The sequence below is a fragment of the Cuculus canorus genome, chromosome 2, assembly GCF_017976375.1.
Source record: "Cuculus canorus isolate bCucCan1 chromosome 2, bCucCan1.pri, whole genome shotgun sequence".
NCBI lineage: Eukaryota > Metazoa > Chordata > Aves > Cuculiformes > Cuculidae > Cuculus > Cuculus canorus.
This window is the reverse complement of record NC_071402.1, coordinates 30,601,357-30,614,970: the sequence shown is the minus strand read 5'-3', so window position 1 is coordinate 30,614,970 and position 13,614 is coordinate 30,601,357. Positions and strand designations below refer to the sequence as shown.

Genomic DNA, 13,614 nt, shown 5'->3' with positions numbered 1-13,614 from the left:
ATGCCATGACTGGGCTGTGGACCTGCAACAACCTAATTGTCCCAGAGGTTGCTTGTGATTGCATTTTGCTTAACTCTTTTTCAAAACGTGCCTGGCCACCTGCATGCCTGTTTGAAGCAGTCTCTGCTTTGTTGGATGCTGCTGTCACTGTATCCATACAAGTAAGTCAAGTGGTGGCAATTAATGTTCCTGAAGCCTGGAACCTGACCAGTTACAGTGGTCACTTGTTACAGTGGTCTCTGGGGTGGTTTTGCCCTCATGAGTTATCTCTCAGCCCATGCTGGGGCCTTGCTCAGGTGTTAGCAAATGGTCCCTCACATTTGCTAGGGTCCTAACGGGCAATCTAGGAAAGGCCATCATACTTGGCAAGGGAAGAGAATTCAGTAGCATGGACATAGGCTGATCCACGGCATTTAGTTTCAGTGTGATGGAGTGGTAGTGCGATGTTGAGGTTACTTTTCTGTCGATATCAAGTTTTTCTATATCTACTGGTACGCTGCTGATCTGACTCCTCCAATTTCTCCTGATCAGTGTGTCATTGACGTGCAGAAGAATGGAGAAGAGAAATACAGGACATAGGCCCTACTTGATAATTACCTGGACTGTAAGTGATGGTAGTTTCTGCTGCACATTTACTCTTCAAATATGGTAAATGAGGAACAGCTAAACTGGACTGAGAACTGGAGTGGACCTTTGACTCAGTCCTTTCTCTAAATTCTCAGTCATCTCAGCAATATGGACATCGTTCTGCCCTGGTGTAAGTGCTTACCGTAAGTTAATTCTTCTCCAGGAATTAGACAAGGAGAGAGATGGAAATTGGAATATGAGCATAAAAGCTGCACAGAAATATTTGCAAGGTTAATGTTAGAGACACGTAAAAATCATGCTGTGCTTTAATTGGTCATTGAAAAATAACGATTTAGCTCCAATGATGCTAAAGAAGGGTGGTAAAAATTTTGGTGGAACCTTCTTTTTGTAAAGACAAGGCTTTCACAAATTCAAAAGCTCTGTTGAACACACCAAAATCATAGAATCATAGAATGGTTTGGGTTGGAACGGACCTTAAAGATCATCCAGTTGCAACTCCCCTGCCATAGGCAGGGACATGTCCCACTAGACCAGGCTGCCCAAGGCCCCATCCAACCTGGCCTTGGATGCCTCCAGGGATGGGGCAGCTACAGCTTCCCTGGGCAACCTGTGCCAGTGTCTCACCACTCTCATAGTGAGGAAACTTTTCCTTATGTCAAGTCTAATTCTGCCCCTCTCCAGTTTATAGCCATCGCCCCTAGTCCTGTCACTACAAGCATTTGTAAAAAGTCCCTCCCCAGTTTTTTTGTTTTGGAGAATTTGAAAAAAACTAAAATACTTAAGCAGTGTTGTAACATTCACTGTTCACTATTTTTTGAATAATTTTTATTTTTACATGATTTTTATTATGAATTCTTTCTATATTATTTGATTATTTACTTAAATAGATTATTTTTAAAAAGTCAGTTTGAAATCTCTAAATCTCCCAAATCATAGAGCTTCAGTCTTCAGCAGAGCTTTAATAAATTCTGCACAAAAAGACTGAAAGAAAGATTTGTCTCCTAGATGCTGCAAGTTGTTTCACAGAATTACAGAATCGTTCATATTGGAAAAGACCTTTAATTTCATCAAATCCAGCTGCAAACATAACACTGCCAAGTCCACACCTAAATGTATTTTAAATATTTCCAGGAATGATGACTCAACCACTTCCCTAGGCAGCCTGTTCCAACACTTGACAACCCTTTCTGTGAAGTAATATTTCCCAATATCTAATTTAAACTTCCCTTGGCACAACTTGAGGCCATTTCTTCTCAACCTACCTTTTGTTACGTGGAAGAAAAGACCAACACCTCTCACTACAACCTCTTTGCAGGAAGTTGTAGAGAGCAATAAGTTCTCCCCTCAGCCTCTTTTCCAGACTAAACAGCCCCCATTCCCTCAGCCGCTCCTCTTGGGGCTTGTGCTCCATACCCTTCACCAGCTTTGTTGCCATTCTTTGGACATGCTTCAGCAGCTCAGCTTCTTTCTTGTACTGAGGGGCCCAAATCTCATCACAGGATTCAAGGTGCAGCCTCACCAGTGCTGGGTACAGGGGCACAATCTCTTCCCTGGACCTGCTGGCCACACTGTTTCTTACACAAGCCAGTGCTGCCTTGGCCACTCGGGCACGCAGTTGGCTTTTGATTAGCCAGCTGTCAACCAATACACCCAGGTCCTATTCTGCCAGGAAGCTTTCCAGCTACACTTCCCCAAGTGTTCCACAGGCTTGTTGTGGCCCAAGTGCAGAACCCAACACAGTTGGCCTTGGCCCATAGACCCAGCCTGTCCAAATAGCTCTGCAGATCCTTCCTTCCTCCAAGCAGATCAACACTCCCACACAACTTGTCTTCTCATTTCCCTCATCTTACAGCAGCCAGGAACAGTGAAGCTTTGGAGGTAAAAAACTCTTTTGGGTTTTTTTTTTTTTTCTTGTCTCTTAGGACCCAAGACATACTTCAAAGACTACTCCACTTCCAGACACAAACAGACAGGTTTGAACTCCTAGCTTGGAGCAGATTCAGTTCTTTTCTTGTAAAGACAAGTTGGGTGATGTACCTGGGAGCTTTCAGAAGAAGGATATTCATTTTATTGGTAGTGAGAGATAACTGGCTACAGAAGACTCACTTCAGAAAAGTGAAAGCAGAACTGAGCTCAAGAATTATTCTTTGGAATCACACTAGTGTTGCTTTAACAAAGCATACTGAATCTTTGCCGTTTTTTTGATATTTAATTAAATTTGGGAGTTTAGATAGAAAAGGTATGCTTTCCAATTAACCTTTACCTCATTAAAGTTTCATTCTAAGTTGTAAGCAGTTTTATAGAGTATGTGCTGTTAAGCACTATCTGGCCATTTTATTTACTGTTATAGTCACTACTTACCTGAAACTAAACTGAGACATCTTTATTTTAAATTCTTACCCTGGGAACATGTATTGCTCTGTGTCTATCACCACTGATTTATGTCATAATGTATATTTAACACCTGCAGAATATAATCTGGCTGCATGTGATTTTTGCATGGTGTAAGGCAAGACCTTTCTTTGTATCTAAACAGAAGTTGCAGCAGGGATTAGTATGACTCATAAAGAGCTAGAGTTTTGGAAAATAACAATTTTGAAGAACACAGCTGCAAAGCTGAAACACCCGCACTACTTTTCTTTCACCTGGGAGATATCTCACTCAGAATTCTGTATTTTGCCTCTGAGTTCTTGGGTATGGTGTTTGGTGTGTATGGTGTTTTCTTGAACACCACTGATATGTTGAAGATTCTAAAATTGAAGAGAAGATAGGAGTCTGTTGTAATGTAATTGGAAACCTATGCTTTGTGGAAATTTTACCAATAAGAAGTTGATTTATATTTTTTAAAGCTATTGGCAGAAGTAATCACGAGAAAGACTAATGCCATTTAAATGGAATGAAAGAATTAGCAGTCACCAGCATGATTATGGACTGTGCATAACTTGTTTTCATGGCTACAGTAAATCTGATTAGAATTATATGTGACCTGATAACAAACAGAGAGATAAAAACTCAGACCAAGATGTTGATAAGCTGTTAACAAAGGACAGAGGCTGGAGGTGGTGCAAAATGTGAAATGCAAAATACTGCTTCAGACCAATCTCATTAGATCACTAGGGCTGGTCTTCCCAAAATGATGATTTTTTCTTTCTTTCAAAGCTCATTTTCAGATCCAAGTCTTTTGTAGACAGATTTGGAAACTTACTATCTTCTTACTTGGACCCAAATCTGTGATATGCTACACTGTGCTATGCTGTACTATTATTCTGAGTATTATGCTGGAACAAGGAGTAGATATTCACAAATATTTGACTTGGTAGAAAGCAAACACAGGAAAGGGAATTAATGGGTGTTACACAAGGGCAAGCCATCTTCATCCTGAGGTGGATATCTTAGCAATCTTCAAACTTCATTTCCTAAAAACAGCTTCCTGGATGAAGAAGGATAAAATTAACTTGTTTAAACTTACTCATATTGTGGGCAAGTATAACTTCTGTTAATGTTGATGGGAACTGTACTGAACTAGGGCTGAAGTTACTTAATTCTCCAAAGCAGCTAATAATTCTTTTTCATGGCTGCGATCATTCCCTTCCTCTACCATAATTATATTCCATGCTATGTAGGTTTCAGCATTTTATCTTGGAGTTACCTTCTAGGATAATTTCTTCAAGGATTTCTCTGATCAACATGAGAAAATTTCCATTGATTTGGCATATGAGGAAGAAAAGAATTTTAATGAAAATTTTTAAAAAGTCTATGTTTTCTTCTCCCTGTTAGCATAGTTATCTGTGTTACAAACTGTAAAAATACAATTTCATGTTCATAATTGACTCTGTTATGCTCTTCGTTGAACATCATACCTAATTTTAACATTCTTTGATTTTGGGATAGCATTTTTCAGACAGGAGATGAACAATAAAATGTCTTAAAAAAAACAGTACTAAAAACACAGGCAATTGCAATAGATTAAACTACACATTTATTCTCATTTGAGCCCAAGGTATTTAAAGTCAACCTACTACTGAGTTTCCTGTAATGCAATAAAAATTTTAGTATTACACATGCCTGTTTTTTTACTCTTGCTATTTTTATGTCTAAGAACCTTTACAATTTTAATGTGTTGAACTTATCCAAGAGCCCATAAAAATATTTATTTTATACATCTTGTGACACATAGACAATCTTTAGGAATTTTTTCAGGACCTGTGAATTTGTGGAAAATAATATTGTGCCCCAGCCCTTGCCAGAGATGCACAGCTCAGGTCGCAGAGGGCTGGTCACGGTTCTTGGCACTGGTTGACCTGCTGGCACCAGCATGTACGGCAAATTGCAGGGCAAGGAAAGAAAATTAAAAAAAAAAAAACTTGCATTTTTTAAGTTAAGTTTTCCTTTAGGTTACAGCTTGAAGAGCAGCTTTGCGTTAGGTGGAATATCTGGCCTTGAGTTTGTATCCTTGCTTAAATGCACTGCAGACTTGTTGCCTGCTTACAACTGCCTGTTTCTCTGAAAGCTTTTTGGGCTGAAAAAATGTTTTCTCTACAGAAATCCAAGGTATCCCAGAAACGTAGCAGCACCAAATAGCTTGAAATGCCCTGCTTGTGAGGGCCTTTCTGTTTTTCTAGAACTGTAAAGGGCCTAAGAAGACAGCATGGTTTTGGCACAGGTGCTGCCTGGGAGGTTGTCAGCTGTCCCTATAGCTGTACTGGCAGCAAAGTGGTGCGGCTTCCTCTAGTACACCAACTGCTCTCTGTATAGAAAACATCACAGAAAAGAAATATTTAATGCCAGGGAGGGTGAATGTTCAGCCAGCTTGCTTCTCTTCCTTGCTGTTCAGTCTGCAACTTTGGTTACCACCATGACTGCTAACACATGGTATCTGGCATTTTTAGCTGGAAATGCACCTCAGCCTATCCTGTGCTATGAAGCAAGCAAGCTTCTCTTAAAGAACCCCAGAAAACACAACTAAGACTTCAAAACTTTCTTTATGTTTAGCTTTTTGAGCTAGGGAAACATATAAAGATAACAATTCTGTAAGTTAAAAATCCAGTGTGCAAATAAGCTGAAGCTTAATATGTAATTTTCAGACTCAAAAGTTTTTAAGCCAAGCCATGAATTTTTTAGAACTGACTGGTCACCTCTAAAAGGTCGCTGCTGGCAGGTAGTCAAATAACACGATCATTAGGACAGTACACAAAATAAGGACTTACTAATGTGTTCTGGTCACTCAGGATGTTTTCTTGATGACTCATCTAGCCTGACCCAGCATCCTGGATGTTGCTGAAGGATCCAGCAGGACAGGGTTCCTAATAAGCTTTTGTAAAATTAAACCAGGTAAAGTCTGAGTAACAAAGTGATGACTCAGGCCCGTATCTGGATTCTTAGGAACTAATGCTGTGTTCCAGACAACCTGTGTAACATGAGACCCTACAGCAGGGCTTAGCGTGTGTGGCACCAGGCTGTGGTGGACAGACTGACTGCCTAATGCATCACAAATGAAAAGGCAGCTCACCAGTTAGCAGACCACATGCACTGCCAATATGCAAGGTTTGTAGCTAGAGGTGGACCTAGATGCTTCAGAGAAGGTTGCTCCTCTGAAGATAGGATTACTGGACTGTCCACTTTTGCTAGTGAGTCATCAGATCAGCAAAAAGAGCTGTGTTGAGATTTCTGCCTCATAGATCCTCTTTGCTTGTTTGTTTTCTTTCTACATAAATCCAGGAAAGACTTTTTGGTTTTCTTTAAATGCTGATATGTTTCAATGATATGGGGCCCTGATCCTGCCTCAAGTCAGTGGAAACTGCAATAATATTTAGTAGTCTAATGGGATTCCTTGAGTGTTTGAAGTTAAATGGGTCTGGGATGATTTCTTATGTAAACACAGACTTTACTTTGGGTTTGAAATTAGGTTTTTTAAAACTATAATATTAAAACTATGGTATTGACACTGACAATTAAGATAAGCAACATCTTTCTCACAGAAGTTTAATGAAAAGAATTACTATGATGTATTTCAAAATTGCAGTGTGATCACATCTTTTCATTCTTTATAACCATTACATGGCGTATTTTTCCAGAGGTGCTACCTAATTATGTTGTAATTAAATGTGATTCATCAAATAGAACTGAAGACAAAACTGGTAATCAGTAAGTCTTTTTCATTCACAGAATCTGTAAAAAACGGTGTATCTTGTAATTAGTTTACAGATGTTTACTTTAGAACAAGTAAATCAAAATTATAATAATTTTTCTTCTCATCCCATCTCTGGTAGAATATTTTAGCATATATTTGCAGTGCGTAACAATGGCTTCTACAGGTGGGACAACACCCCACTACCAGAATTTATCAGTGTAGCCACAATAATAATAACAACTATTCAGAGTGTAAAAAATGTAGCCTCTTACTAGAGGTGATAAATAAGATAGGGTTTTAAGTCCAGAGGCAAGATCAGAAACTTATTTCTGTTTGTAAAAACTATGTATAACCGAAACATCACCTATGTATTGTTAGTGTTGCTTGAGTTTACTTTCCTGTGCTGAACAGATAATACTGAAAACCTAACTACTGCTGTATAGAGTATACTGTTGAAAAATGCACCTTCTTAAGAATATTTACAGGCTTTAGTTGTCTTTCTGCTAGAAGGGTTTGGCCATACTTCTAATTTCACTGGCTATAATCATTCAACTTCAGGATAACTTAGAAAAATGGGTTCCTTTCTCTCCTGAGGTGCTCAGCTGCAAAAATCTCAATAGACTTCTGTGTGCTGTGTATGCTGAGCTGTGGTTTCAGCCCACTGATCTGCGGTTTCAGCCCACTGATCTGCTCATATAGTACAGAAGAAAGAGGGGCTATTTGTCACTGCTGTTTTGGGGATGTCCCTAGCACATGAGACTCTTGTGTGCACACACATATACATGCACGTACACAGAGCTGGTGGGCTATGGGGCTGCCTTCTTCTTCTGCTGGGACCAGTAAAAGGCACACGCTGGAATATTTGAGTACATACTACGGCTTTAGCATGGAGCTTTCTTGCATGTCTGTGTGGCAGAATAAGCTGGAGATCAGAGCATCAGTGGAAATAGCTGCAAAATTTCTCTCCCCTATACCCTAGACCAAAGCCAGAGTGAACATCAGAGTGGTAGCTGGCCCCTGGCCCCCTCCCATCTTCGTGCCTGACACCAACTGAATGCAGCAGAACCTTTTCAGAAAAAAGGAAAACTTAACTGAGATCTCTTTGTTTTGACTGCTGGAAGTATATTTAGCCTAATCATGCTTAAAGCAGGTAATGATGAGCCACCCTATTTATTTATGGAAATTGCTTTCTGCTAGAAAACAAACTTGTTTTCCTTCTGAGTAAAGACCCAAGCCCATCCTATTTCCATCACTCACTGTGCTTCCCTATGTTTATCCACCCACACAATCTATGTGAAGCTAAAACCATTTGCAGGATTCATCTTCCCAGATTTTACGAAGACTTTTAGGAGAAACAAACCAGCTTAAGTAAGCTTTGTTTATGATGTTCTGTTTTTCCTGTTTTTTTAAAGAACATTTGGCCAAAATCTAACTTTTGCTCTTTTACAGCTATTTCTGCTCTTTCAGCAGCAACAAATATTTCATTTTGTGACAAGCGATTTCTAGGAGAAGCCAGTATGATATGACAGAAAATTACAGCTTAAGAGAGGAGGAAAGAGAAGGAGCAGATGATATCTCATAACCCTGCAAACAAATCCTGTTGTCATGAAAAGTATGCCTATTAATAGCTACAAAGATGAAGGAAAACAGGTACGATTTACAATTTCAAAATGATAGTTGCTAAGCTGAAGATTTTCTTAAGGACTTTGAGCTGCTTCTTGATAGTGATAAGCCACTATCGGTTCTGAAAAATGCCTGGCAATAGGCACTGAAGAAAAAGATACAGTGTAGGCAGACAGGGAACACTCTTGAAGCTTAATCACACGAAAACTGGAGATAAATAGATTACAACTGATTTCAGTGCACATGACGAATAGGGTGTAAAGCCTTCATGTATCTTCAATATTAATTCCACATTAATCTTTTGGTGGGAATCATTCCCAAGAAAGAAGACTTCAGAATTGGGAAGGCAGACGAAAGAGGTCTCAACTCCTCTGCTATGAAATCAGTAGAACCATTTAAAAGTTGAGTGTTTTGTTATGTACACATCTTTCCTTTAGAAGAGGTTAAAAAGTATTCCCAAGTATCACTTACCCAAGTAGGGTTCAGAAGAGATTGTGGGATCTTTGGGGAAAGTGGGATGTACTGTGCATTCAGCTGCCCGGCCTACACTGATCTGAAACTCCCAAGTGCACTTCACTTGCTCAATGGAGGATGGGATGATCATGGTCTCTCCAAGTACCACATCAGACTAGATACAGACTAGGGGAAAAGTGGCTGGAAAGCAGCAGGGAGGAGAAGGACCTGGGGGTGTTGATTGATAGCTGACTGAACACAAGCCAGCGGTGTGCCCAGGTGGCCAAGAAGGCCAATGACATCTTGGCTTGTATCAGAAATGGTGCGACCAGCAGGTCCAGGGAGATTATTCTCCTACTGTACTAAGCACTGGTGAGACCATGCCTCAAATAATGTGTTCAGTTCTGGGCCCCTCACCACAAGAAGGATGTTGAGGCTCTGGCGTGTGTCCAGAGAAGAGCAACGAAGCTGGTGAAGGGGCTGGAGAACAAGTCTTATGAGGAGCTGCTGAGGGGACTGGGGTTGTTTAGCCTTGAGAAGAGGAGGCTGAGGGGAGACCTTATTACTCTCTACAACTACCTGAAAGGAGGTTGTGGAGAGGAGGGAGCTGGCCTCTTCTCCCAAGTGACAGGGGACAGGACAAGAGGGAATGGCCTCAAGCTCTGCCAGGAGAGGTTCAGGCTTGACATCAGGAAAAAAAAAAGATGGGTCGACATGGTGCTCAGGGACGTGGTTTAGTGGCTGATAGGAATGGTTGGACTAGATGATCAAAGAGGTCTTTTCCAGCCTGGTGATTCTATGATTCTATGATCTTCTGTAGTGATGATTTGTGATAACCTATCCAGATATCCGTGCAAGAACAGAGGTCAAAGTAACATGTTGTAGTTGCATCAGTTTCCTCTATTTTATTATTAAGATATGTGGAAGACAGTTGCTGTTATTTAAAGTATGGGTGACAGGTGTACATAGCACCACATTAACCTTCCTTCATGATATTATCTCTGCCATGAATTCACAGGAATACAGACCTTAAGCCAGAAAGAACCATGATGATAAATGATCTGTTGTACAATTTTGAAAAAAAATCCTTCACTTCTTTATGCCCTCTCTGGCCATCTGTGACATGATGATAACTAGGGGTAAGTTCAACTTGATATTTTTCAAGGAAACATTTTTCATATCCCCAAATATGGTGGGATTGATTTCTTTCTTTTTTTTTATTTAGTTGCTGTGCATGTTAAATAACTAGTGGAAGGTAGGTACTTAGGATACTAAGAGGTTAGTCCTTGGTGGCAAATCCAGTTTCTACCTACTTTGAAAATTTGAATACAGTGACTTTGGCCAGGGCAATATTGTTATAGGGACAAGTAAATTGTGAAGACAGTCTTGACCTGAATGCATACTTTTTGTACAACCTTGGCCGTACTACTTTAGTATCATTTTTTCCCTCTGTTATTTCAATTTATAAAATGAGTACAAATATTGTTTCTTTCTTGCATCAGGATCAAAACCACATTATGTAGTAGTAGTAGAGCATATGAGCTAGATCCTTAGCTAAGGAAAATAAGAGATATGCCATTGCCAATTTATGTCAGATGAACATCTATTTCCTGCAGTAAAAAATATTTATCCATAGAATAAATGTTTTCTCTGTCACTGGTAAGTATATTCATGGATTTTTCTAAACAAGCTTTGTTTTACTCTTAACCATGATATATAAACTATACTTCTAAATCCATTTAAAAAAGCTCCTAAATATAATTTTTGTTACTTCCAGAAATTCAGATTTTCTGAATTCAGGAACAGATATATTGTCATAAATAATAAAACAGGATGAATTTAAGTCAACTGATCATCATTCAGTGGTCAAAGGGAAAGATTCTTATTTATGCAATAGCATTTCTAACAGGCTTATCAGTGATTTGTTTTAATATTACATGACTATGTAACAAAACTATGTCAGTTGTGCGATCACAAATAAAAGAGTTATATTTATTCTGTCTTTTTTACAGAAATAAATGCAATAAAAGTTTATGTACATACTCTTTCATAGCACTAATAGCTAATAAATTACCAACTGCAGGAGTCTGTCAGCCGGATACAGAATGCAGCATTCATTTTTGTCAACAGTATGTCAACTTCTAGTCTGACAGAGAGAACTGAACAGTATTTTTCTGAAAAAACTTTATTCCTTTGAATGAAATACTGGGCAGAATGTTATGGGGAAGCTGTGTTGGCAGAGAATGAAGAGAACCCCATAAAATGGAGTACTCACAGGCATTATTTACAGCCAGAAGCTACTCTAAGAGATGATTTCTATTAAAAGCTAAAATGGTACTCTGGTTATTACAATAGCCATTTTCTTCACTATAGAAAAAGATAGCTTAAAAAACGTCTTTTAAAATACTCTTCCTTGACAAAGAAATGAGTGTCTAGAGTTAAATAGACCTGCATTTTCCTCTGTGTTGTAGACAGAAATGGTAAATATATGCAATTATCTTTGTATTGCAAGCACAGGTTCAGCATATGTAGGGAACTACATAGTAGAAAAACGATATAGCACTTACATTGGTAGAGGAATGACAGGAATGTTAAGGAGACCAATAGGATCCAGTCCTCAGCTGATGTAACCTGACAGAGCTCCATTGAAATAAATGGAGCTATTATGATTCACGCCAGCAGAGGAGCTGGTCAATAAGTGCATTGTCTTCAGAAGTGAGCTCTTCTAGGATTAGGTAATTGTTAAATGCTATGGATATTTTATTTTTTTCTTCAGTAATACACATATATTTATATTGTCTGTGGCACAATTGGCATGTTATAATATGAAAAAAAATAGAACAAAGTCTTAAAGCTTTCTAATCTGTCAGTCCTTGAGTTGTTTTTCAGGCAAATCTGTCAGCACTCAGATTTCAGGGAGTTTTCAGCCTTGGTGCAAACCCACTCTCTGTGGAAACGAAGAATTTGCTGTGTGTGCAAATATGCTAAAGCTACTCACTCCTTCTAGTGGTCTGAACTGGATTCACAGTTCCACTTTCATGATCTAGAAGTGAAATAGTGTACTGAAATCTGCCTAATATCCTATCACATGCTGACATCGTAGGTGTGCTTTTAGCAACCTACTCTACATCAACAGCATTAATTCTCCAAGGTGTCTTAACTGTATTTTTTAGGTATTCTTGTGCCTCAGTTGGATGTATTTGAATTTCTTGTGATCGTACCTCTTCTCTTTTCAACAAAAGTCTGCTAAAATATACATGGGCCAAAAGTTTTTACTCAGAACCTTATCAATGACAGCTATCAGTGATGGGATATAATGGCTCTTATATGCCTGTATTGTCTCAGTTGACCATATTTCAACAATTGTTGACCCTTATAAGGCTGTATGGGGACAGATTTAAAATAAAAGGTTTACATATGTTCCTTACATACTATATGCTTCTAATAGTCACAGAGTTGCAAAGAATCAAAGTTTCTGAAAACCCGAGTGACTCAGATTTTGAACACATTATCATGGGTAATGAACAGTTCTGGTTAGGCTTTTGTGCCTCTGGATGTCACTGTTGTTTTGCAACAATATAAACAATGTTATATGACAAAGCAACAAATGAAAATAGTATAATCTCCACCATCTTACTTGTTAAAAACTGCAAGGGTAAATACATTGCCAGTCTGAGAGATACCATTATTTCAGTGTAAGAGATGAACAGCTGAATATGTAAAATAAAGCTTACTTCATTTTATTATTAGGTAAAAAGGAAAAAAACCACCGTTGTACAGTTCTTCCTAGATGAAAATCAGCTTCTACTCTATACCCAAACACACTTCTTTGGAAGGGCTTAAAATGGAACAGGAACCTTCATGTCCCTAATGTGGCCACATCAGACCGTGTCAAGGATAAATACTGATTTATTTGAGTCATATGCAATGGTGAAATGTATATAGAGGAGGTGGTAAGTGTCAGGGACCATGCCGTACCATTGCTGCTCATAGCTAGTCAGAAGAATAGTGGAGTTGTCTGTTTCGATGTAAATCTGTTGTGCATTTGTTACAAAATTGGGAGCAAAAAGAAGGAAGGGAAGAATCATACCTTTCTTCTTTTATAGTCTCTTACATAGTTCTACCTTCTGGAAATACGTTTATAAAATTGATGGAGATTTAGTGATAAGGATGGGTATATTCAGAATCATAAATTGCTGCAGTTGCCTCAATTATTTACAATAACATGGGATATCTGCCTGCACTGTGTGCAGAAAGTCTTTCTTGGAACAAGGAAGATTTGTCATAAACTTGTAGGGGTAGCGGGGTGTGAAAGAGAAATAAATAAGAGAGAGTACAGTTCTCTAAATGTCTCTCATCTTTAGTTTTTGTTGACAGTTCAATGAATTAGAATGGCTGCCTTTGGTGGAAGCGTCAAGTGCTAAATAAAGATGGAAACAGTCCACTTCCATGGCAAAATAGAATATATTTCATTTTTCAGAATCTTGAATTTCCTTTGACTCAATATGAATAGGAAATTTTGCCTGAGGGAGGCCTAGGACTTGATGATCAGGAAACACAGCTGCATCCTGAGGTTTTGAAATCAGCATCCATTGACTTCAGTTTAGATAGGATAACTTTGCAAATAGATCTCATAGGATCCCACTTGCAGTCAGTGTCCCACTGACTTCCATGAGCAATGAATTAAGGTAGTTAAGATATTTCAGAAGTAGATTAATGTGTTCTACTCTTTGCTATTAGTCCTTGGCTAATGCAGAGCCAGTGATGAAAACATTCATATACTGTTGCTCCTAGACTGTATCTTCTTTTTCCCGGTAGCA

The 13,614-nt window shown here is 38.8% G+C and overlaps 1 long non-coding RNA gene across 1 annotated transcript in view; it reads left to right on the top strand.

The window, feature by feature from the left end:
* LOC128851318 (uncharacterized) overlaps positions 1 to 13,614 on the top strand; it is a 104,811-nt gene that overhangs the window by 75,645 nt on the left and 15,552 nt on the right. Inside the window, exons 2-3 of the long non-coding RNA XR_008448656.1 lie at positions 8,168 to 8,368; positions 9,813 to 9,933. This is a non-coding gene — a long non-coding RNA (uncharacterized LOC128851318). The remainder of the gene's footprint in view (positions 1 to 8,167; positions 8,369 to 9,812; positions 9,934 to 13,614) is intronic.